The sequence below is a fragment of the Dromaius novaehollandiae genome, chromosome 13 (assembly GCF_036370855.1).
Source record: "Dromaius novaehollandiae isolate bDroNov1 chromosome 13, bDroNov1.hap1, whole genome shotgun sequence".
NCBI lineage: Eukaryota > Metazoa > Chordata > Aves > Casuariiformes > Dromaiidae > Dromaius > Dromaius novaehollandiae.
Window position 1 is genome coordinate 19167401 of NC_088110.1, and position 27465 is coordinate 19194865.

A 27465-nucleotide genomic window follows, 5' to 3' on the forward strand; every position below is an offset into this window, starting at 1 on the left:
CTGGAGATTTGTTTGGAAGATCAGAATATATATTATGGATATACTATGGAAGGCGATTTTTAACATGAAATCTACTCAATTGCAAGCTGTTGATGTTAACCATTTCTTGAAAGACCCAATATACTAATGCAGCTTATTTACATGGCAGAGAATGAAACTTCATGTATCACCTTCTTCATGCCTTTCTTTGATTATATTGCCTCAGTTTAATTACCAAATTCTGTTAAAGGACTTTCAGCGCAGATGTAATTTCATGCAGGTGTTACCCGGTATAATGAAACCAGATGTTTCCATCAGAATAGGCCTCCCTCATCTGAAATGTGTGTGCTGCAATAGCCTGATTTGTACGTCCATCAGTTCAATCTGAAAGAAAAAAGTGGTTGGGGGGTGTTAGGCAAGATCAGATCCGGCGAATAAAATGAATAATGCCACCTGTTGTCTCTTTTCCATCTGTATGTAAGCTTTACTTTTAAATACCTTCCCCTGATGCATCTACCTTGACCAATTCACCAGGCTGGCCACTTTTGCAAAGAATTTGGGAGCATGATGCGCATAGGCAGAGATTTATACATGGGAAAAGGCAAGGATGTTCTTAACTAGGCACAATCGTTTTCTGACGTTTAATCCTCATGTACACATAATCCATGAAACTCTTTAACCAGTTTCTACAGTGTGCTAAAAAGTTCTTGGCCAGTTACAGAGTGAAATAAAAGATTGTTACTGTAGAATATCAGTAGCACTTTAAAAAATCCCAGACTCAAAACCCTTTTGGCTTTAAACAACTCTGAATAACTTTTCAATGTCCACAGGTTTCCATTAGTAGGAAGTTATTCTCTGGGCAGCTTTAGCGTTGATATTACAGCATAAAACGGGGAGAGAACTGAGTAATTGCAAGGACATTCACGAGAGTTACATGGACAGATCTGTCACTCATTAGCTTATGTACTTTGGGCGGTTTGCTTTTCCTGGTATAAAAACTAGTAACGAAAGAAGTAAACATTTCCTGCCTGCCAAGGTTCATGGAGATGTACTTTTTACAGTTGGGTCCCTGCAAGTTGCCTTAGCAATATGGCTAAGTATAAGCAACACAGCTAAGTCCATCACACGCATTATCAAGAATGGTGTTTACTTTTAACGTCATCATTGTAAAATCATGACTGACCAAATGACAGACCAAAGGCTTCGAGTGACAGAAAGAAGTGCCACTGAACAGCAACAGGGAGAGAGGAATCAAGCTCGCATCATGCCCAAGTTGATAGCAATTCTTGAGCAGTTTCTACAACTGCCAAATTTTGAATTGTTTTTCTGATTAATGCAGTTTGTCAAATGCATCACGGTCAGGGCAGTTCTAAGCATTGGCTGGCACTGAGCGACAGTGGGGGGAAAAATCACCATCATCACCACACAGTGGCAGAAGTGGGGGGAATCGGCACAGCAAGTCCTGGCCAGCTGCAGACTACCCCAAGGACTGCGGTGTCCACGCTCACGCCGGAGGAGCCCGCCGAGCCCGGGCTGGCAGGGGAAGCGACTCCAGCTGGCGCTTCAATCCCCGCCAGAGCCAGAACCTTCCCACATTTCTGCCCATCGCCCTGCGAAGCCCAACACCAGCACAGATGGCACGAACCAAAGCCCGGGCTCAAGCCCCGGGGCTGCCAAGCTGTGAACAAGGGAGAGCGATGGGCCTGCGGGTGGTAGCTCAACGTCCACAACTACCAACCAGGCAGCACAAAACAACCAACACACTCATTCTTCGGGATAGTTCTTTTAATATTAAAAACAAATAGAGAAGATGAAAATATTCAGAAATGTCTCTGCCCTCTCCTCCTCTTCCATCCGTATTCTCATACTAAGCTTGAAACTTTTTGCAAGCTACTCAAGCCTTTCGGTAGGCACACGAACAGGAGTTTGCAAGTGGGGTCTTAAAACTGCAAAATGACACACGCACACAAACCCAAGTGCGCGCACACACACACACACACACACAGATACTTCATGTGAGCAACCTCCAAATCTCTTTCTTTACTACTGTCTTCTTGAACGGATTTGTTTTTATTTTGTGTTGTTTCCAGGGTTTTTTGGGGAGGGTTATGAGGAAAGGGAACATACAGGTAAGTCAACAAGACGACTGTCTGCCCTCATTATTTCAATTCAGGGACTGACAGTACAAGACTTAATATTACAATAAAGCAAAACTGGTGTCAGCAAAAAAAAAAGTTTCGATGACACACTGATATGGAACACTATGATACACTGGTAAAAACTATGTGAAAACCAGAAACACATAAGACTGCAATTTAATCTTTTTATTTGAAATATAAATATTGTTACTATCAAGCTTGACAGTATAGAAAATGTGTGCCCTGCAGCCTTCTGACAAAACAAAATTTATATTTAAAACTTCCTGAAATAATGCCTTTCATATGTGGAGTTTTGTCACATTGCAGCGGCTCTGAGCCTACCTTATGGTCCTGCACCTTTAATTATTTTATGCCTAGAAGACACATTTTAAATAGAAGAGGCGGGTTACAAGAGTTTTGACAGCTGTAGATGATTAAAATACTGACAACATGCACTATATAAAATTCCCTGAGGTTTTAAGCTGGGTACTCACACGAGAGTTAGCGATTGGATTCCTCCCCTCCTCCCCACCAAAAAATCCCGCCAGCCTGAAACGTTCATGCCGCCGGCCTGGTGCCCCCTCCCCTTCAGTCAATGCAAACTTTTTTTTTTTCTTTTAATATCTCAAGGCCACATACTTGAAAATTGGTCAACAAATTTGATTTAGTAATCTGTTCCAATTTAACAAATATGCAGCCAGGTTTCCCGACCAGCTGTTCCATATCATTTCATGAATGGAAGGAAGGGAAACCGTTTAAAATATATGAATGGTTTTGGGTTTTGTTTCCATCCATCCCTTCCCACCTCACCTTTACAAGAGTGCTGCAGCTTGTGCTAGTTTTCTGGCCTCCTGACCTACATGTTTGGGTTGTGCAAAATATTATATTATGATGGAAAAAGAGTGGTCCCCAGTTCAGAGAAACACTGAAGTACATTCGTAACCTGAACTCTGCTAGCAGCCTTCTTGACTTCAGACACTTGAGGTAGGGGCATAGTTATGTACTCTGGTTAAAATGGGTCTCTACCCATCAAGTTCTTTGAATTAAAAGCTGCACATGAAAACATTAATTACATTGACTTTGAGCTGTAGCTACGACTATGTCAGTTTGTCTCTCCCTTTATTATACTACTGGCTAAGGATTCAAAGAAACCCTGGAGGAAGCAAATCACCTCTAAAAATATATAGAGTCAGACAAATATGCAGAGTCAGACTATCTGGATTTGGGTCATAAGTTATTGCTCACTTTTATTATTGTTAATTCATTTTAATTAATTTAGACACTTCAAAATGGAAGAAAAGACAAAGAAGGAAATCTTATCACCCAAAGAGCAGACACACCATTTGGACATTCCTTTCAGCCCCATAAGAAAGCTTTGTGAAAAGGCAAAGATGAATTTGGAACAAACCCGCTTCCACAATGATGGTGGGAAAGCAAATTCTTCTTCAGTCTCATGGAGCTCCCTGACAGAGGTGAAGTTTAGGGATGGACAGGAATGAAAAACTCAGAGCTCCAGACAAACAAAAGAAAGAGATCTTGCAAGCAAGGATGTAAAAGCAACATCGAGGCTGATGTTATGGAAAATGTAGGAAGAGATCCCCAAGTGCCGAACAACGTAAGGGAGGAGGCACAAAGCAGAATCTCAGCAATTCACCTCAATACTTCTGGTTCTGCTAAATCTTTTGGAGAAGCCAACCCACCAAACTCAATACACTTGGTAATACCCAAAGTAACACCTATTTGCCAGGCTGTAACAGAAGGACCGCGGTGGAACTTGGATGCTCAGTTCGTGTAATAGGACACAGACACTGATTTTCTCTGGATACGGTAACTTCAGTGTTGATTTCCACTGCTGAATACTAATGGCTACAGCGATACAGTGCTGGATGCGGATCTCCCGGGGCGCCATGGGGCAGCAGCAATACCCTGCTCTGCTGCCCACGTGCTCCCCCCACCCACGTCCTGCCCGCAGCGAGTCCTGGAGGAGCACATCCCACCAGCCTGGCCTTAGGAAGCTGGAAAGAAACCCGCCTGCTCAGCTGGGATGAGAGCGGGGCTGAGCTCCTCGTCGGGGCAAGCCCAGCTCTGCGGGATGCGGGATGTAGCACACCCACCCTATAATTTAGATGCAGCTACTGGTATCACTGTATGAAGAAAAGTATGTTTTACCATGCAGAGCACCTCTAACAGGAGAGTGGCACATACTTCTTGTTTCTCTGGGAGCAGCAGAAGGCAAGTCTCTGCTGTGGAGAATACTACGAGACTCGCTCAGTTTGCAAGTGCCCAGTCTGCAACTACGTAATTCTTCTTCTGCTAACAGTCCTGCATACAGCTTTGGCTGTAGGGCTGTGCAGGAGATTTAATATCTCTGATGTTAACAAAGACAGGGAAAGGACAACGTTTTTTTCTTATGGTGCAGTGCAAGTTATTGAAGCAGAAGTAAAACTGCAGAAACAAGAGCCAAAAATAGTTGAAGTATTTGATTAAAGAAGTTCAAGGACATAATGAGAATTTATCAAATACTCCTGTTATAGTTGGCCAAGAGACAAAACACTCCTTTTAATCTTCAATATTTGTAAATACAATGTTGGATATATATTTTTTTTTTTATTAGCGATATGGAAAGACCTTTTCTTCCTTGAAAACTCACAAATCCACCAGTTACATACTGGGGGAACAAGCAACAACAATAGAAATTCATAAAACAGTACTTCACTTCCTAAGAAAACATTACCTACAATAAAGTGCATTTGGAAAACGACCTTCATAAACAAGCGCCTGCAACCATGTGACTTGAGCATTTAGAAGTGCATCAGACAAGCCAAACCAAGCCTTCTTCCTTCCCCCTCTCTCCCCACGTAAAACAAATTAGTTTAGAAGACAACTTATCTAAAGCGGATGAAGTATGTCCTAAAAGCAGGTTATTGCAGAGGTCACTGCAATTTGAAAGGATAGAGTGGGTCATTTGAGGAGTCTCTTTGGAAAATGGAGGAAAGCTCTCACTAAAGGTGTCCAGGCCCTCTGCAGCCCTCCCTCGAGTCCCCACGATTTTAGTGCACGGAGTCCGTTCATGCACATGTTCCCTTTATGCATTCATTGCTGTGCATATAAGATGGAAAATCAGAGGTTTCTAAGTAGTCCAAAATATTTTATGTAATAAATACAGGACACAATAATTCAAAGTCCCAAACAATGTATAAGGATGACAAATGCCCGGGTGTTTCCACTGGCAATGTGTTTTAGTAGAACTAAGGTGAATCATCTAAAAAGGCAGTTGAGACAGGCAACCTCCACCTTACTGGGAGGTAAAGACAAACCCAGCCACAGCCAGGGGTACTCTGCTGATTTTTATGGCTTTTGCCAGTACCTCTCAAGGTAGCTTTATCCACCCAGGATTTTTCAATGAGATAAGAATATTCGTAAGTATCCCAACAGCAACACACACAGAGCTTTCTAAGCCACGAAAGCAGAAGTCTTCCAACCACTGGCCAAATTGCCAAAGATGAAAAGTCCAGAGCAAACACAAAATTCCCTTTGAAGGGTTTCAAAAATGGATGGATGTGAGAACACCTAGGACAAGCCACCGATCGTGTGCATCGCACCACCTCCATCACCCAAACAGCGCGGAAATGTCCACAGAGACATCACCTGGGGCTTAAAGGACTCCAAGCATCTGGCAGTGCCCACCGAAACTACCCAGTGCTTTTAACCCTCAATGAGCTCTCTGAGGTGCCTGAGACCAGCAGAAAGTTGGGTGCATGTCTTTTTAAAAGTTTCCGTGACTACTGAGAGCATCCCCATCACCCCACCCTCGGGAAAATGAGTTATTAAAAATGCTGGAACGCAATCTGTGTCAGAGGAGACATTACATTAGTCGCCGGGCCTCCTGCTTTGTGGTGTTGTTCGAGCCCTCAGTAAGGAAAAGAATGAAATGCATAACCTAGTGTCCTTGTCTTCAAACCTTCATTGTTATATATAGGATATTGCTGAGTATTTTATGGCTACTGCTGTTTCCTCACTAGAAACTATCCAATACAGATGTTCAAGCACTGGTCTGCAAAACGCAGTGTCTACTAAAGCAGTTAAGTCACACAACTCAGCTCTTTGCAGCGTCCCAGTTCGTTACATATATCATCCTGTACGTTACTGGTTGAATCATCACTTTCCGACCGATTCTGGGTTTTCACAACGCACAGCTTCTAATACACACGCTGATCCGTTCAGGGTCTGCTTCTCATCTTTCTTCACCCAAGTAGTTACAGCTTAGTATTTTTGTATCCAATTATGAAGAAAGATGAGGACGAAATGGGAAATAAAAATGTGACAGGTAGAATTACTGAACAAAACGGTATTGTACGCCTGCTTGATGTTAACTGGTTTTCTTAACTGCTTCAAACCCGTGGCACAGCACAAAGCGACCCAACGGGAGGGGTCTGCCAGCGCTGCAGACATGTTTTCAGTCAATTAGCTTTACTTAGTGGCAGCTCTAATACTTTTTGGCTGGTGGGCATCTCCACAGATATACCAAGGATGACCTCTGTGGCACCAAAAAAGTGAGGGGGGAAGAGGAAACAAATGTTTTTGTTATAAAAAATGTGAGATGTTTTGGATTAGGTGGAGTTTCTTTTGCTTATAAAAGTGGTAGTATTTAACTGTTTAACTAAATGAGAGTTCAGCACTTCTGAGCTCCACCACTACAGATAATTTACACCTCGTTTCGTGTGCTTCTGATTATTGTTACTGATGGGACTTTTCAAGTCAGCTGAGACTCCAGGCAGGTCGCTTCTCCTCCTCGGGCTGAGGAGCAAGTGGAAATGCGACAGCCAAGCAAAGTAACGCACTACGACCGAGCAGTTCCTCGGTACACATGGCCTGGGGTAATTCTGGGAACACAGCCACTCTAGACTAAAGACTCATGAAGAGTCATCAAGAACTGTTAAAATCCCTGTGCATCTAAAATCCTGATACGGAAGTCATTCTGCCACAGTATATGCATTCATCATTGAGGGCCGTATACAAAGGTGGATCCGCTATTTCCACTTCTGAAAACACAGACTGTGCACAGCAGAGGTAGGACAAAAAGGAATTAGCTAACGTCTATCGGCTTGCCTACTGAAAACTGCGGTCAGAGACGAGGCATTGCTGCTGTTGTGTTTTTCTTTACCAGTGCTAAAAGCAATGGAAAGTAAGGAGGAACGGGAAGAAACAGCATAAACTTTCAAGTGACCTTAGTCACGTAACCATTTTTTTCACTCTGGGCTTTGGAATCAAAGTGGATAATAACTGTGTCTTAATACCAGCATTTTCTCTGGAGGATGATGTTATGAAATAATAGGAATACAACCAGTAATAACTATCACCTTCTCTGGGACTTTGTAGAACTTATGTAATTCAGATTTGAAAGTACTCGGAGCTCCAAACATCCAAGTGCCGTAGAAACGCAAGATACATTTAAAATTGAGCACTTTGGGCTTAATTTATGTTCCCAACCACAGCTTTTGGGATCCTGTACATTAGCTGTACATATATTTTTTACATATTTCTAAGAAAAATTGGCCTCATAAGATGATGAATAGCATGCCTTACCAGAGAATATACGACAGGTTCTAAAAATGGTACATTTTTAAATTGGTATAGATATTTATACATGCTCTGATCCTCTGAGATGTATATTGAAATTTGTAATATAAACAGCAAAGGGTATTCCAAGACAAGCAAATTAAAATGAATTCTGCATCATTCTCTCCTGTCCTATTATTATAAGTTCTCAGGAGGCCCACAAAAATTTGTAAGAGAATTAAAACTGCATGTGAGTCTAGCAAAAGTTACTTTAAAAAACCTTAATCTTTTATTAGATCACAAATGTAACTGATGTTCAATGTAAGAAGTTAGGCTTACTATCACAATATATAAATAGAGTTTGTGACGGACTATTACTGGTATTCTATGTTTTTATAATGTTTTACATTTTGTTTTCCCATATATGTATATATATGTATCACTTGCCATCAATTCGCGATGACAATACTATTTTTTTTTCTAGAAAGTAATATCATTCCCATCTCTAAGAAAGAGCTATTTATCAACATCTGATAAACAACCATCCACTGATAGTCTCTTGGCAGTAGCTTTTACGCTTTTCTCTTGGGTCACTCTTAACAGGTAATAACACAGGCCTGGATAGGACCTCCCCAGCCTCCGGATCATCAGGAGAGCCAGACCCCCTCCCCACCATCTGTCTACCCTGTTCTGGAAACCCTCTGCTGAAGTCTGCATCATTACTCAACTCCCCCCGCGGTTAGAAAGTTTTCCTCCTAGGCATCCTAATTCATCTTGGCTGGAAATTAAATTGGTTTCTTTTGAATTCCCTCAAGCAGAGACAGAACAATAAGCACCATCCTTTGCGTAACAAACTTTCTCATATCGGAAAGACTATATGGTGATTTCTCTGTAGGTTTATCAGTTCCCGCAACTTTTCTTCACAGATCATGTTCTATAATTCTCAAATTTTTTGTCACGCTCTCTGGACTTTTATATACCTTCCTGATATTTAAAATACGGTGCTCAACGCAGTTCTTCGGCTGTGGACTCCCTACTGTATTTTTTTTCCTATTTTGTTCATAAGGACGTTATATGAGACATAGAAGCTTTACTGAAATCAAGACACTCCAGCAACATCTTCCCCCTTTCCCCAGGCTTCTTCCAGAGAAAGAAATCAAATATATTTGTCAAGAACAAACCACTTCAATCTTACATTGACTGTCTTCTACCACCTTCTCCTCTGGATAGTTATAGAGGAATTCTTTAAAGATCCTTTAAAGGACATGCTGAACAGAAATGCATGCTCTAGTTCATTGCTAGCAGGCTGATGGGTTTGTTCTAAGACTGTCCTGGCGAACTGAACTGCTGGACATTCTTAAAAATTCAGCATGAATATACAACGTGAATGACTTCCAATCCCGAGCAAACCTATGGTCGGGGTTTCCTATTACGGGTAAGACAGTGCCCCGCATGCTGGTTCATGTAATTCACTGCCTCCTGGCCCTGCGCATCTGAGTAGAGAATTAACAAATTGAGGCAGTTTAACTAACAGAAAACTATATATAGAAACAAGGATGTTTTCTGCAGGTGCCAGAGCAGCGGTGATGATGCAAGGGACGGCACAGGACAGTGAGACCAAGGGAGCGGAGAAACACAACTAGTCCTTTCAGCAGCAGTTGGTTGTTAGATTGGCTTTGCACTAAATACAGCACTAAATCCTGCCTTATTCACAACAAAAAAAGGAAGAATTTCAAACCAAGAAATAACAGCAGAGCCCAGATCTCCAAAAGTTTTGTCTTTTGGGTCCTAGCTCCTTACTGCAGTGATCCAAGATGCGTTGTTCAATCCAGCGAGACTCTTCCCTGGGGTTCCCAACCTGCCACTCCCAGAGCGCACAGCATATTGCTCGTACTATCATATGATTACTGCAAATACACATCCCTTACAAATAACTTTGTGAGCACTCAAAACTCGGTCTGTATGACAACCTTTCGGACAGAGGTCCTCAAAACTTGAGCGCATGGATTCAAGCAACAATACCAAAGCTATGGATCACTCCTGAGGTGGGAGCGTCGCTGGAAAACGTACGTTCTTCTGCAGAGACTGCAAAAAAAAACAACGCAAACTTCATACTCCATGTTGCAATGGCATCATCCTTCTCCACTCTCCTCCCACAGTGTCCTCAGCCTGGCTGGCCTCTCGCAGGCACCATGCTAAGGACGCAGGCCTCACACTACGGACACAAGCAACTCCGCTCTCCCTCTCTTAGCAGCCAGTGCCAGGATCAGGCTCACACAGAGCCTCTGCAGGCTATTACTGCGCAAAATAATAGGTTAGGCACATCACTGCAGTTACTCCTGCGCTTAAGGTCAAGCGCACAAACAGAGTGGTTGCAAGGCTGAATTCACATCTGTGCTTGGCCAAAGAGAACGTTTCAGACTGGAAGGCAGGCAACTCGAAACCTTTCACAAACACTAAATGCTCTTAATAAAGAGCAGAAAGAAATTGCTGCCTTTGTGTGTTGCCCCATCTGAATATTTTTAACATACCATGGGAAAAAGAGGTCTTTATGAAGAGCTGATTCATGTGTTATATCACTTGTGCACTAAATACTATGTTATCTTCTGAAATTATAGAAAGGAGGAGGATATTTTTAGTAATTGTTGGCTACTCAAGCCACTGAAAGAAAGTATGTTTCTCTGGGTACAACTAATTCTGCTTGTGGTTTCAGAGACCACTGCCAATATTTCAATAATATATACATTACGAACTGCTACAGCTGGCAAGGTGTATCTGTGTTGTCTATTCCAGGGAAGGATTTTGCTGCCTATTCAAAATGAATAGATTCAGAAGTGGAATCCAGCATGGAAAATGAAGGAAGGTCAGGGGAAGGGTAATATTTATGGAAGATTGAGCATTTTAGTGTGCTACTGGCTTCAGGGGCTGCACTCCCTGAAAATACCCGTTTTCCTGCCCCGGGATGCTGAGCAGACAGCCTCTCACTAACGCGCTTGTTTGAGCCTTCAGCAGCAGACAGTGCTTCGTATGCAAAAAAGAAAAGCAAGGGAACTTTCCCATTTGATACCACTCTGCAGCAGAACGCTCTACCCAAACAAGCAACCTAAAAAGCGCTTTTCAATCTACAAGAGCAGCAAAACTCTCAGAAATCTGCCTTGCTTTCGGCAGCTAGTCCAGCAGCCGCAGCAGCTCACCTCCTCTCCCCACTTCAAGCAGAAAGCCGCAACTCTCACAAATGTTTGCGTGTTGGGGGACTGATGGGTCGAGCGCACAGAGGGCTGGCGGTGGGGAGGTACTAAATCCCACCCACGCATTGCCAGCGGTAATCAAGGCACAAATAAATAATGAGCGCTAACACTCCACGGTTTAGTTAATTTTTTGGAAATACATGAGAGGTAGTGGGCTGACTGATCTGGGCGAACTATCCGCAGTGAACAGCTGCTTAGTTCAACGGTATAAATCCAACGGGACTATAGAAACCTCTTATCCTCACGTGACTGTTCATCAATCTAATGACTGTGGTCTGAGCTCATCCCGCCTGTAAACAACATTATCTTTCCACGTTGGTAGGCAAATGTTTATCATCAAAGACCAAATGGACATAAATTCTGCACAACCGAACCTCTCCAGTCTATAGAGCCATTTTGATAGGAAAGAGGACGAAAATATAAGGTGCTTTAAATAAAGAAATATGGAAAACTTTCTTTGTTAGCAACCAGAAGAAGAGAGTTTTCAGAGCTTCCAGTTTGGCATCTTGTGTGAGCAGGGTATTTGGGGGAGGAGGGCGAGAGGCACAACCAAATAAAAATGATAACTCTAGAAACACCCTTGGAGAGTGCAGCAAGGAAACCCATGCACTGGGCAGCAACGAGCTGGAACAAATTGCAGCCCTTTCCCTTTCCACAGCACAGGGCTTCAGGTCCTCGATGCAAAAGGCACGAGCAGTGACGCATCACTGTATCCTCTGCGCCTTCAAGGGCCTGAGGCCTCCCACAGGAACATTTAAAAACTGTTAAATGCAGTCACTTTTGCAGGACAGCATGACAAGGACATAAAACAATAAAAACTATTTACGTATTTGCTTAACGGCTCTTCCGAAGACTCCCTATTAATATCTGTAAATTACGTGTGGAAAATACTCCGTAATTCATAATATCAACTAAGAATCAATTTTTCTCTTGGTTAATTCAATGATCAAACTTGTATTGGCTTTAGCTGGAGTATACTGGACTTCTGGCTTCTCAGACTTATTTTCATGTGCCTGCGAGCAAAATTCAGGTTCTGTATGTATATCCGCTGCACGGCCACCCCTTCCACACCAGGCGTAACAAACCTCCCCGAGCAAGAAATGAGCACTGCTCCACGGTTCAAGGATGCGCTAGCAGGTCCTGCTCCCTGCTCTCCTCCTACGCACATTTTGGTTTGCTTCACTATAAACCGACTTACAAGATACTTCCAGTCGAGGAAAGTTATAGCTCATCTGAAAAGATTCTACGCTTTAAGGAACAGGCACCTTCCTCCTGGATCTTAAATAATATATCACGTAATGCAATTATTCTATGTCTCCTGGTCATCACATGGTCTGGGGAAATCATAGCCAGTCTTTCACTACTGGGAAGCGTGGATTCTGCAGTACTAGGGACTACACAGAACTGTATTCTTCTTCCTGCATAATCTCACCTCCTATCAGAACAAGCAGCTTCTAAAAATTACGGTCCCTTCTCCATTTCACACACCCTTTAAAATAAAATGCAGCAAACATGTTTGGGGATAGTTACGTATTCAAAATACACCAGACAATCGCACTGTATGCTGTTTTAATTAGAAAGCCCTTCCCTCAACAGGTCCTGGTTTCAGATGTGTGACTGTCCCCTGTACTCCATCGCTGCCATTGTGTTGTATCACAATCACATCTTGAATCAAAGAACAGAGCCATTTTTCCTAGATCAGACACCTGCTATCAATTTGAATGGTATCTGATTGAATATTTGTGCAGGAAGGACAAGAATCAATTATTCATGAGTACTAAACAATAGACTGTATAAACACAGTTCATGAACCTGAATCCTTTACAACCTGGCTTATCTTCGATACATTTATAAGGGCAGCCACATCTTTTAAAATACTGACATATTTATGGCACAAAAAAAAACAGGGAGATAAAAGAGGAAACAAATGTTTTTGTTAAAGAAAATGAGAGATGTTTTGGATTAGGTGGAGTTTCTTTTCTTTTGCCCATAAGAGTAGAAATATTTAACTGTTTGACTAAATTTAACTAGACATCTCATGTGACAGCCTTTTCCCTGAGACTCCCAGCTCAGATTCTGCTGAACCAGGCCATTTGGGTAATTCAAATGAACACCAAAATATATGCAACTTTTGGAAGCTTCCCCAGGAGCATTATGTGAGTTTTGGACTCCCACCTGTCCTTGGCAATTTAGCAGAACAAAACATTTTGAGGTTCCCCCGTCATTAGGTCTTCTCCACTGGAGGAAGCCGCGCTCTTTCGCTGGCAACCTCTCCAGTTTTAGGTTTCAAGTACAATTCAATTAAGCTCTGCAGCGCTGGCCGGGTTGAGCATACACCAGCAGAAATCCTGCACCTTGTTGTCCCACCTGGGCTTCGTAGCACAACTGCTGCTGATGTCAGAAGGGGAAATGCCTGATCCGTGGTTTCAGGGAAAACATACCTCTGACATCATGATGTACCACTACAGAAGCTGGACTCCTAAATATTGCATTTGTTAAAAAATCCTTCCTCCCTTCAAACACACTGCGAATGCTGCTGTCAGGTTTAATACATCTGTATGTATATTATTTTTATTATCTTACGGCAATGGTTTAAATTTCAATACAAATGTTCAGAGCATGTAGCAGTCTAAAATTACAGTATCCATATTTAAAGTCCCAAGATTACAACTTCTAGTGGTGAGTGCCTGAACTAACGTGAAATACAATTTGAATTCAAATCAATCCTCCGACTGACTTTAAAAAGGCAACTAGTGCTGTTTATTTGTTTTTATGGAAAATAATACAGGCAATTAATTTCTTTCATACCTTAAGTGTCTGAGTTATAGAAGTCTCTAATGTAACATGGCATGCTTGATGAATAACATTTGCGGTGATTTACTTTACAGCAAGTGATTGGCAGTTAGTGATTTTGATACAAAAAATTGTGGCATGATATGCAAGGGGCAACTCAGCTGTACAAACACAGAGTGAAAAAGGAAACTGTATCAGGTTACATTTTCTGCTGGGGAGTCAGTGAGAGGGAGGAGGACGTAATTCTTTCCTAGCTCTAGTAGCTGCTGCTTTAAGAAAAGAAATGACAAGGTTATGGGTTCTCCCTGTGCCATGCATCTCCTTCATAAATTTTAGCATTAAATTATAAATAAAACATACAAAGACTCAGCTCAATGAGAAATATGTCTGGACTTTGGCACTGTATAGGTCTGCACAAATCCATACAAGCTGCTTAACATTGATTTTCTTTGGCGTCTTTTGCAGCCCGATGCGGGCTTCACAATGCAGAAGGCAGACGGGCCTTTTATTGTATCAGGCCCTCTGCCATTAATTACAGACATGCCTGTCCTTAATGACCGGGCACAACTGACCTGTTGATTCCCCAACAGGATCACCCAAGGATGTGACCAACAGCCCAGACCACAGCTTCACCCACTTGCCGTCAGCCGGGGCCCGGCCTCTTTGCGAACGAGCCTCCGCGGCCCGAGAGCCTTCCCCTCGCGTGGTGGCCATGCCCGACCGCCTGAGCGCTCCACCGAGCCGAAACAGCTCAACCTGCATCTCCACCCACCCTCGAGCAGAGGACTGTGGGGAAAGCGAGAGGCAAGGCTCATCTTTCATACACCTAGAAGAGAAAAACGCCGCAGCAAAGCCAACATTACCCTCCTTCTCAATGCGGAGAGCTAACCAAACCTCCTGAGTCTGCAAAACTGAGCGGAAAAATTGCAAAAAACAAATTTTGCCTGTGGTATTTTCACATCTTCACTCTGGCCCTGGCTAGAAAAGTAAATGGTCTCGGTGGTTAGTGCCTGGGGCCAGGAGCAAGGAGCTCTGGGTTCTGCTCATGCCTCTGCTACTGACTCACTGCTGCAAACTGCCTGGACAAAATTCTTGAAAAGCATTCGCTAATTTGGGGAGCCAATTTTTTTGCATAAACAAGAAGAGACATGAAGGCGCAGAGCACCTACCGCTTTGCGTAAAGCCGGGGGGAGATTCTGGCGTGCGCTGCACCACTGTCAGCCATCCAGACCATGATCTGGACCTACATTTAGGAAGACACAAAGCGTTCTTCACTCTGAGTCGGAAAGCTGAGAGCTCCTCCTGTGCCCAACGGATAATCTTCCAGAGATGCAGGATTCAGCATTTAATCACACCTAAAATTACCAGACACATGAGCTTGAGCACTCCTTGTTTCTCCCATCTGCTCTTTGGGTGAGCAGTACACACGTGTCATAAGAGTCCTCCGACCTTCCACCACGGTGCATCAGAGAGCCCAGCAATCCCTCAAGACGAGATCTACTTCAGAACAGCAAAACATTACTACAGTATTTCGAGGAACCTTAAAAAAAGGTTTGGGTCAGGTCTGCACATCTTGCAGCGGAGAAATGTATGTTGGGAGGGTGATCTTATTGCAAATTAATAAAATTAATAAACCTTTCATATCAATTTCATACTGATGGGCAGATTTTGCCACTTGAACAAGAGCTACTGAATTAAATATTTGACTGGGAGAAGGACATGTTCATGTTAACTTCATAATTTTCTTTTGTTTTAAACTTAACTTTGACATATTTCCTGGACGATCCATCAGTAACAGCCAATCCCTGCAACTGGCTCATCCAGGTAATGACTGTTGAGCATGTAAAACAACTTGGGCAAGACCCTGCCCTAAGAGCAGGAGGTAGAGCTCGCATCAAAATCAATTCTGCTCTCATGTATAAAAGGTCACCGATAATTATGCGCATGTATCTAAGAATGAAATCTGCCTCTTTGAATGATATTGCCTCTTCACTCGCAATAACGCAAAGTAAATAGTAAAAAGACAGAATTGAATGAGACATCTTCAGTGTTGTTCTACCAAATGAGCGCTGTGCTTTAGCCCACAACTCATTTTCTGTTGAAACAGCTGCATGCTGCTTTTCAAAACTGATGCATTTGCTTTGCGCAGGGCAGATTATATATGGCATGTTCTGCCCCTCAACTCACTTTAAATTCCTGCACTCCCAGAGAATTCTCCCCCCAGATTTATTCCAATCTTTGGGAATTTAGTTGCTAATTGAATAAAATCAGGGGGCTTCAATACTGAGTTCTAGATGTGACGTCCTGAGTCTTTTATCAAGGGCAGAGAAAGATTTCATGTTCAGTGGCTCTGCCGAGTCTGCTGCCGTGCTACCGGGCCCGGGCTGTCATGCTGCTGATCTCCATGGGAAAGCTCTCGTCACCAGGGGACAGGGGTATTTCACCTTCTCCACCTCTTTCCACACCTCTGAGCAAATCATTTTTAAAAAAAAAAGCCACACAGATGCTATTGCTCCACGAACAGAACACAATCAATAGTATTGTTACAATTTGCCGTTTAGGTTTGAGAGAAATATACTTAGAGAAGAAATGGGAAAATCAAATCAACCATATCTGAAAACACATGGTGAACATGTCCCTGGCCTTATGTCCTTTATGGAAATTCTGCTTATACGACAGACAACTCAGCAATGCAGTCAATAACTGGCAAACTTGATACTTCCAAAGGCACTAAAGGCGAATGTCAACCACCGCTGATGAGCCGCCGTGAACCCTTGGCCTTTCAGATGCAGCCTGACAAGTTAACAGCCTCCTCTTCCTCTCTTGCAGCGCTTTGCAGGAACGCCGCCCTGCTTCTGCCTGCCCCGCTCCTTGGGGCACATCTACCTGCTTTGGGGACGGGCTGCGATTCACGGCTTGAAAAGCAGAGCTACACCCTAAAAGGCACCTGTGTAACCCTAAGAAAAAGGACAAAACCCTTTAACCCTCTCAGGCACAGATTCTGCAGGTTGAATTTCTCTCATTTCCTCAGGTTATCCTCTGTTTCCATAGCTACAAATGTTGTTTGTGCTCAGAAACTATCCTGCCCGCTTTTTATCCCTGTATCCCATAAACACGTATTTGAATTTTAAATCTAATTCCAAGGCTTCTGTGCTTTTGTTGTTGCTGTTGTTGTTTGCAAGCATGGTATTTCCCTCCTGTTGTAAAAAGTGGGAGTATTCCCGGTTTCGGCAAGCGGCGAGAGCAGCAGCAGCGCGGGGCGGTGGGCTGCGGGGCAGGGACCACGGCCAGCCCGCGCGGAGCCCCGGCCTTCAGCAGCTCTCCTGTTTGGATTGAGATATCTGCTAAGGTCTTTTGGGAAAACATACCACATATCTTTTCAAGGTCCAACCAAAATATCATCTATCCTGTCCTCAATACAACAGCTTTACTGAGATAAACAGTTCGGGGGGAAGAAAAAAACCCTGCCACTGTAAATCACACTAACCAAACATTGTTTGGCCAAATTCTCTGCCCTCCGCTCCAATGAGATGCTGTTTGTTCAACAGGGAGTCTGATTATTTGACAAAATTTAGGAGGTTAAAATTAAGACAACATAACTGCGGTCCTCTAAGAAATTATTCTGTTCTTATTTTCTTGCCTCTCTTTTTCTTGGCACCAGGGGACTTTGGGTCAGAGCTAAACAGCTTATGAACTCATTTCCTAAAATTTTCAGTCTCCCCAAAGCTTGCTTTCCTTGGATTATTTTTAATTCAGTCAATTTGTAACACATATTCAGCCTGTATCCTCCACAATATTTTATGATAAATCCCATTCAATTTCACATGTACAGTTGCAAGCTTTATTGCTTAACAAACATTTCATCTACTCTCCCATAATTTATATCTGAATGGGTTTATTATAGACATAGCATTTCATTCATTGTGCAGTTAATTCTGTAACATGCTGCCTGTTTTCTGTATGGTCGCTCTACCATTATGTGCTTTCAGTACAATTGAATTTTTCCTTGGGAGCTTTATAAAATGGTTTATGAATATGTAATACAAATTGTATTAACAAGGCAAATGTACTTTTTATTTCTTTTGTGAGCATTTCCAGTCAATGACTAGTAAGAGAACAAGCATGGCAGCACGTGTCTTCCTCAGCTCCTATTCACTAGGGCTATCCATACAATATTCTTTTTAAAGGCTCATCACTTCAAAAACAAAGGTGTTTTAAAATCTCGACTGATGCTGCAGTCAGCTCCATGGAAGAAAACAGAGAAAAGCTTTACAACACAACTTCCCTCTTTCTAGAGACTTTCCACCTTCTGTTCAGATAAAAAGATCTTTGGTGGATACTGTTTTGAAAAGGCATCGTGACATTCATTTCAGGCAGTCTATTATCTTGATTACCATCATGTATTTGTCTTACATTAACATCTAGAAACACCAGTCCTGTTGCATGACATGCCTGTACGCATATAAAACAAAGAGGCAATCCTTGAGCTGTGATTGACCATACACACCTAATGAGACAAGAAGTGGATATGACTAAAGAATTGGAATAAGAACAGCGTTAGGGAGGGTTACAACATATATAATATAGTTAACGTGCTCCCAACTGTCATGTCACGGAAGAGGAGGGAGGCATAGATGACACGAAGCAGTCGCACCAATTTTTGAGGGAGTGCCTGGGATGAATGTCAATACATTCACAGAATTGAAAAATGAGAAGCAATCAGAAGCAATCCTGTCAAAACGCCCATCCTTCCACTCACCACCTTGACCAACACACACTCTGGAACAAACTGGGCCCACTGCACGGGCCGGTGACTAACGCCTCACCCTATGCTCTTACGTACGGAGCCAGGGATTCGTTCCTCAGTGACAGCATGGGCAGGCTAGAGCCTTCACTAGGAAATAGTATGGTACTGACAGAAAAAGGAGGAAACAGAAAAAGGCAGTGTATGTCTGCTCAACTGGACAGATTATAAGAAACTACAGAGCAGAAATTTGCTGCTGGAATTCAGACTGCCCACGGGCTCAGTAATTTCTATACCATCTACCTACTACTGGAAGGCACGCAACCTTGCTAGATGCTGCTTGCCTCCCACTATTAGACAGCATAAAAATATAGCAGGACAGATTATGCAGTGCGGTTTGGCTAGCTTCTGCTCTCAGAGGCCCAGACAAATCCATGGAGGAAAATGCCCTGGTGTTATTCTAGGCCCCTGGAGTTACTCTGGATTTGTATGGAAACCATCAGGGAACGAAGAGCAAGTCAAAGCACAAGAAGGGACTCGCACATTTCATGAAACTTATGTGCCTGTAAAAGCATTGACATTTTAGGACAGAGAAGAGCGCAGCTTTTAAAGAAGGGACCTTCTTATCTGCCTTCACTCCTTTTGCATAGGCAAAGTGGGGCTCAGCAATGAAATGCTCAAGCAGAGCATCTCATGCTTTTCTAGAACAGATTCCTGGAAGGGCTCAGAATTAGCAGCATGGATCGCTGAGCCATATCCACTCCTTATTAAATTCCTCCAATGACAATTTTACTGGTATTTTATATTAGTATTAACAAAGGACCCGAACAAGATGCAAGTACGGGATGTTATATGTTAAATAAAAGTCCAGGTAATGTGCCACTGGGGACCTTATGATCAAATGAGCTTTTATATTTTTATGCAGAATGTAATCACTTTTTTCATGATTGTGGTTGCTACATTACTGTTATTAAAGAGTTTATTACCCTTTGGGGGATACTGCTCTTTGGAATTACATGCTTGCAGACCAAAAGAGACAGTGTGGCTTCATCCCTTAAATCACAATAGAGCCACAGGACAACAGAACATCAGAGTACTGGAACGGGCACAGCATGCTGGGTACCGCGCCTAACCGTGCCGGGACCACGGGGAGTCAGAGCTGGATGCAACAGAAAATAAAAAGTCATTGTTACATGGTCATCTGGTTTGCAAACCTTAATACGCTGAGTTTCTAGCAGGCTCTCGGGGAAACAGGCCAAAATGCAACATGAAAGCAAACGGCAAATCAGCCAGAAAAGGCAAGATATTACAAGAAACGGAAAATTACTTAACAGGCCAGCTATCCCTATTCAAACTTTGGAAAACCTTAGAACTTCTTCCTGGGCTATTACATGTCTATCATTTATTACCAGGTTCACCTTTAGCCCTTTCAACCTTGGCAGGATTATGCTCTCACAGGAATTATTTTTTAACAAAGTAGCCAATCTATTAGAAGACCCACTCAAGCTTTACTTTAGAATCAAAAAGGTCAATACTCTCTTTCCACTGATTTGTTTTTTAGCAAGCACGAGAGTGAATATTACAAAGAAAAAGAGTGCCAGCTCCTGGGATAAGCGTATAGCTTCCCTGAATCTTAAATACCTCTTCTTCCATCTCAGGTCCAAGCTGCGCTCATGAGAACTGTCATTTAGGCAGGAAGTTCATTCCATAGGTTTGAGTTCCTACACCTCCCATAGTTTCCCAGACTAACACCACAGTTCAACACAGACACTGCAGAAAGCAAACATTATTACTGAAGTTTCCTCCTTGGGACTCCGGTGACGCAAATCCATGGGTGGTGCTATTCTTTGGTGTTTTGTCTGTTTTCGAGGGGGAAGATATCTATATGATACGCTAACACTGGAATGCAAACATCTAAAGACAACTCTAATAAGCATGTCCATATCATTACCTGTTGCTTCACTGAGACAAGAAAGGAATCTCTTGGAGGAAGATGAATAGGAATGTATTATCACAGCAGCTTAAGAAATACGTGTCCTATATTGGCCAAAAAGGTTATAGAAGGTAACAGAAAAACTAGGTCTCCCTCTCCTTCCTCTCAACACTAGCAACATGGCCTTGCTTCATTTTCCCTGACAAGCTGTTAAATAAATACCTGTATTGAATACAGGAGGAAATGACTCATCAGTTCCACATACAGTGGCTGCTTCTGTTTCCATGTCATGGCAGCAGCAGTGCTTCTGAGTATAAGAAATCCATAAACAAATATCAGCACAACATGGGAAAACCAGACATCCTGAAACATATACATTCATGCGTATACTATCCAGGGCATCTGCTGTGTGACAAGTTATCATTTATCAAACCTGTCTTTGAAAGAACCGGTGTTAGATTTCATGTCAAGGAGAAATTACATTCAGGCTGGGATCACCGGTATACCACGAAGTATTCACTGCCTATGGCCAAGGACCGGGGTTAAGTTGCTCTTTGCCCTTTCAGTCACACATAGCTGAGACCTGGAGGCCTGCCACAGTTATTAGCATAGAGGTGACTGCTTGAGAGAGGGCACCCAAGCAGCACGGAGGAGCTGGGTGTTTCCAGCAGACACGTCATCATAGCATCTCCCTGAAAACAAGGCTGGAAGGCCTGACCGTCTCCTCCTGATAGGACCCCACTCCCCTACGCTGTGACGCAGGAGGAAGTGTCCCCTCCACCCAGTATTGTCCAACACTCCTACAGATACTCTGTGCTTGACCATACAGAATGAAAGGTCACCATCAACCTGTGGGCAAGGGCTTTTCCAGAAGAAACGGGCAGCCTGGTGCCCTGAGGATGGCCCCACTGGCATGAACCAAGACGTCTTCCACTAAATTGGAACCCCATCACCAATAACATATTCTCTTCGGCTGCTGCGCTTTACCCACATACCCCGTCCTGCCTCCACAGCAAGGCTGGGAGAAGCAAGCAGCTTACACTCACCCTGACTGCAAACACGCAGAGTGAACTCGGCCCTTACGCAGCCCTCGTACATACCCATTCACACACCACACAGCATCTAGCGCATAAACCACATCCCACATCAATGAGATCCAAATAATGCAGGAGCTACAAAGTAGTAACATCTGTGGTTACACTATTTTGTTTGAGTCACAAGGATTAACAAGCCCTGTGATACCAGAAATACACTAATCACTCGCACCGATCCCAGGAGAATTGTTGCCATCTTGCACTGCCCGGCTGGCCAAGCGATTTTAATCTGCTTCTGGGATAGATACTGGATCTCACTGACCATCGGTCTGTCGCCTTATGAAATGAAAGAGTTCTACAGCCCTGTATTAGCTCTGTCCACGCATTAGGTCCCTTCTGCGTAAGAGGCAGGAAAATCATGTTTTAATATCAAAAATTCAGCATTAAAAGAAAAGAGCAAACAGCTATCTCGAGACCAAGGAATATCGCTGGGAAAGAGCTTTATTCTTCCTTTTAGCGAATGCTCCACAGCCTTCTTTAACAAGATCCTGTGAGTAGGAGATAACCTAACAAATCCATGAAGATCTACAAATCCTGTGCTGGAAACAGACTAAACAACCATTTTTGACCCTCTTTCTATAAAATAATAAATAAATAAATATATAAAAGCAATCCCAAACCGGGATGAGCAGGCTACAGCTTTTGATTTTTTTCTGCACACTCTAAAAGCTAAGTGCTTATTAGAAATTCCGTTATTAAAGAGGACTTTTTAAACCCCCACTATAGTACTGTATTTCCAATAGGAGCATATGAGTGCACTAAAATTTAGTATAATAGATATCTTACTACCAGTTGTGTAAGGAGCAATCAGAAATGACAGAATTCTTTTCACTGACTTCTACAAACTTCCAAAGATCATCGAACAAGAGCATCACAGAAGAACAGTATTTGACTAATCTGTACTTTGAGTAATAGTTTGAACATAAAAGATTACTATGTTGAAGGCAGCCAGTGGACATATTTCATACTATCACAGTAACTTTCTTTCTTATCACTTCATTTAGCGATATCATCTCTCTTGAAAAAATAAGACTCTATGATATTTCTGTCTCTTGGAGTTAAGATGAGTGCCATGATACTATCTGTTTTAATCCATCATAGCACCCTTGCATCAGTTTTCCATGAAAATGTAGAAAATCCAAGGGAAGGGTTTCAGGGAAACAAATCTATATACAGTGTTTGTTCTACGCATGTTTGGCTTTCTCCTTTTCTGCAGCCTTTTCATTACTGCCAGAGCGCGCTGGCCTAACCCTTTCTATAAAAAGAATAATCGTAAATCTGCATGAAGTTCACAATGATTAGTTTCTTTTGGAGCTGGGCCAAAGAATAAGCCTTTCTCCAATACAAACTTCGCATGCAGGCTCAGTCAAGAATTCATTTATTAATCCTTTCTATCAAGCCTGGATTAAGCCATCCAGGGGCCCTAGTGACATCAAGCAACTCTGTGTCTTGAGATATGAGTCCTAATCAAAAGATCTACAGAGCAGCAAGTAGACGCTGCCCCGAACATAGTCCATGCTGTGTCTCTCCTTAACTCTGGAGCCCTCCGAGGGCGCCTGGCTCAGCACGCCTGTGTACGGGATCCTGCTCTGCCCCGAGTACGAACAGGCTCTGCTCCTTTTTAGACCAGGACACAAAACAGCAGCATGTGCTACAGGCCAAAGACTGTATGACTATTTGGAAGGTATAACATGTTGGAAAGGACAGTGCAATCAAAGGTCAAAAGACCAACTCTAAGAAATCCACCAGTGCATCTAAGAGCTCCTTTACTCCTACCCCTTGATTACTGACCTACATCCATGAGAAGACTTGAGCAGCCACCCGACACGCTGAAACCTCCCAGAGACTGACTTATTCACAGCACACTGTATCACTTCTGCAACAAACGCAATCCTACTTTGATTCAACTATTACTTTCTACAAAAAGTGTCTTAAAAATTCACTCCTCTTATTTCCTAAGAGCTCAGCTGAAAAATCTGTTTGTGGCTTTTAGCCCCTACAGTTTTCCCAGTTTTAATCCTTTCTTTCTCTTTAAAATTCAGATTTTGAGGTTGATATCCTTCCTCAGGAGCAAGATTAAGTTCAAAGCCTAATTTCCACCTGCTTTTATCTATGTGGCTCTTTGACTTCAACACAACTAGTATGATTTTCCTGGTGCAGAACTCCCACCTGGTCAGACCCGCCTGAAAGGTTGCTGTCTCCTCTCCACCACAGCTGAGTTCAGAACGATCCCCTCTCAATCCGGGCAAGATTTGTTGCAAACATTTCGCAGAGCTCTAACGTTGTGTGAACTCCTTCTGAATTATTGTTGTTCCAGGAGCGTCCTGGGGGATTTCCAGAGCTGCTGCGAGACAGTGATAACCCTTGCAGAGGACTAATAGACTGTCACTGTTTCCACGGGGAACAATGAAGGTCAGATGTGCCGGCTAACCTACGTTAACACGTAGCTTCCTTGCACTGCTCAGGACTAGTACTGGAAATAACACCCTGCCTAGGTACCCCTCCTTGCCATTTCAGTGCCATCGCCACGAAGCAGTCCTAATAACACGGGCTTTTTGGCTTCAGCCCTCAGCAGTAGATTCAGCGGAGACTAATCCAGAAGTCGCTACCGTCTTTTCTGGTCTAATAATCTACCAAAGACGCAGGGTTGGCTGATGGCATGTACGCTCACAGGTGCTATCTGATGTTATATTCTAGCACATCTGTAAGTATCTGCTGTTCTTCCACTTCCCAATATGTTAACAGCTCACTGTTTTACTATATTCTGAAAACCTATAGGAGCAAATGTAAAGCTGGAGGGGGACAAAAAGGATTCAGAAGTTTTAACAGAAAAACTGTAATTCATAAATATTATGACTACAAGGGAAAATTAACCACAGCTTGATCACACAACAAGAATAGCAATTAGGAACAATTGTTGAATTTAGTTTAGGTATGCAGCATACGTAGGTAAATACACTGAATGCTAATGGTTTTATAATAGTCTTATTAATTCACACACATAGTTAATGTTTAAGATAAACTCCCTATCTTTAGAGTAATTTATGCATTCCACTTTTATAGAATTCCAATCGAATGAATATGAACATAATCATTTTGCACAAATGTTCTCCAAGGAGTGTGCAGAGAGTCTGAGGCAATGCTGAGGCTCCCCACAGCTTTATTCATAATGGATCAGTCTATTCATTCCTTATTAATTTAATGGAGTACAACTGAGCAGTCTAGCAGCTTGAGCTTATGAGTGTTTCACAAATGGGGCTTTTTGCCTGTAATCGCTTAATCCTACTGGCTAGGCCTCATAAATTGAATAAAGGAGTGAACTAGGTTTTAATTAAGTCTAAGGAATGAGCTTGTGTGAAAGATACTACAGCCTCTTATGATCACAGTGGTGAAATGTGTTTGTCCAGGACCTTGGCAGGGGCCAGCATCCTAGGCTAGCTACGTTAGAGACCCGTTGCTTTGATCTAAAGTATGTGTTAATACCTTTTTTTTTTTTTAATTAAAAATTCATTTTCCACTGTCAGTACCATCGGAAAGCCCAAGGGAGAGCGCTGCAGCAGACCTGGCCGGTTTTGGACACAAGAGGGGTTTGGACTTCGCTCCTTCTGATTTCACAACGCAGCTCATGCAGGAAGGAGCACGCTGACGCTGACAGAGGACTCAACGTTTGGCCCTAACCGTGAGCCAGGCTTTCATTCTTTCTCAGAGGTCCCACACATCTCAGCCAGAGGCACCAGCTCCCAGCCACCTGCCTGCTTCACCACATACCCAGATCTCTGGCTCAGGAGGACCGACTCAGTACCCGTTTGCTACTAAATCGGAGCAGGACACGAATTAAAAACCCTCTCCTACCTTCCCTATGGGGCCAATCCTGGTAGCCTTTCCTATGGAAGGCAGAAGCCAAGAGAGATCGCATATCTTGCAACATGTACTTGCAGTCACTTTCTTTTAAAATTCAGCTGCTGGAAAAGCAATTCTGTTCAAGGTTTACAAACTAACTTGGCTCTCGCCCAGGCTTGGAAAAACTGGAGTTCAAATCTCTTCCTCCCCACAACAGTCTTCAGAGAGCAAAAATTACAATTTTCTACACTTTTTTCCAAACTACCTGTCGACTACATTCTGGGTAGCAAAAAATTCACGATTCACAGAGGTGTAAAAGCCTCCCTGGCAAACGCGTTCCACTTGCTGCGCCGGCGGGCTGTTCAGAGCACACGTATCAGATAAAGCAGAGATGTTGGGCACCGAACTCCGGTGCCCTCCTCCTTCCAGGACCAAGACTCGAATGAAAACTGCATTATGTAATTCCCTAAAAACTACTGGTTTGGTAAATCGTTTTCCAGGATGCGAGGTTTTGTCTTTGTAAATGTAGATAAACAACAAGATTCTGGGGAATCCTAAACCAAGGGCTGCCTTTTTCCTTTCTTTTTTCTTTTTTTTGCCATATACTGAATAGGGATAACGCAGTGTTTCTGCTATGGTTTTACTGCTGTCACGTACCCAGTAGTGTTCTTTTACCTACCTATACTTGTCCTACACTAATGCAACCACACAGTGAAGTCCCAGCAAACATCAGCCCCCTTTTGCCGCAAGCATTACGTAAGCCCACAACTAGAGACGGCTCCCCGGACAACCCAGAGAGCACCCACCTAAGGGCAGTATTTTAGGGACATGGCATTCACTTGGTGTTTTCCTTCCACATTCGGAAATTAGGAATGGGAAATGTAGGGCTGGTGAAACAAAAGCTCATTTGCCTGGCTTGCTTCGTGTGGGTTTTACTGAATTATACTGCTGCCCTGTAGTCATGTTGTGGTATTAATTGAGCTGCAGGTTTAAGGTACGCCAAAGGCAGGAAGGCGATGCATTTTAATTAGGCACCCATCTCCCAGCGAATTCTCAAAGGCTCCTTTGAAAATCCAGGCCCTAGAGCTGTCATGCATGCACGCCTGCTTGTTTCTGGGCATGTTGTATATATTTGTGCATACACAAATTTACATAAATAAATAAAGTGACATGATCAGATTTTCAAAGGCATTCAAAGCCGAGAAGCCCCCCTGTTGTTCTCAACAAGAGTTTGTGCACGCTGAGCTCTCCCAAAAATCCAGCCCAAATCTCTCACTCCGGGGAACGCAGAACGTACCCACCTGAGGCCTAAGCGAGAACGCACACGACTTCTGATCAGAATTAAGTTTTCATTGCTTTAAAAGACTGATCTGAGGGTGGGTGAAACAACGCATCTTTCTAAATGGTTGGCTTTTCAGTCTAAACCCACTTCTCCGAGACCAGTGACAATGTTAGGCATCCTGCCAGCTCGAGTGTGGAGGGCTCCGATTAACGGCACGCAGGCTGCGACAGGCTGCGGGAGCGGGAGCACGCGGAAAGCCTGCCGCAGATTTCCTATTGCGTTAAAATGGGGTGAAAAAGAAATAAAGTTAAACAAACACCAGAAGTGCATTTTAAAATGTAAATGCAAGCTGTATTTATTTACAGGGCTGTTACGATCGCTTCATTAGAGTCCTTTAAAAAATCCACGTGCGCAGAGCTACAAAGGCAGGCAAGGTTCATCTTGGGGACAATGGACCTACGGTGCCCAGCACTTTCAAAGCTGGTACCTGTGAGCAGGTACCATTCAGGATCTAAGATTATTTTCAGTTTTGATTACATTTTCTAAACTAATGAAAAAAACATTTTTCAATTATTCATACAAGTAACAAATAAGACAACTACAGTGTATGAATATTAAAGAGCGGAGACCTCTAGATGTACTTCTGGCGGCACTTCTCAGGGTAGTCAGACTCAGGGGAGTCCGTTTCCCTGTGGTTTTGAAAGACAGACTTACTTTGAAAAGAAAATAGGAGCATGCAGTTACAAAACCACAAAACCTGACAAAGGCAGAGAAATGATATTTCCCTCCCCTAGGAAGAAGGCTGGACTCCAAGAGTCCGGTGAGTGGCAAGGGGCAAGCTGTGTGTACCAGAGA

The 27465-nt window shown here is 43.0% G+C and overlaps 1 long non-coding RNA gene across 1 annotated transcript in view; it reads right to left on the reverse strand.

Annotated features, from left to right (window-relative positions):
- Positions 1–27465, reverse strand: part of LOC112987615 (uncharacterized) — a 701714-nt gene that overhangs the window by 311909 nt on the left and 362340 nt on the right. Inside the window, exon 7 of the long non-coding RNA XR_010391477.1 lies at positions 267–363. This is a non-coding gene — a long non-coding RNA (uncharacterized LOC112987615). The remainder of the gene's footprint in view (positions 1–266; positions 364–27465) is intronic.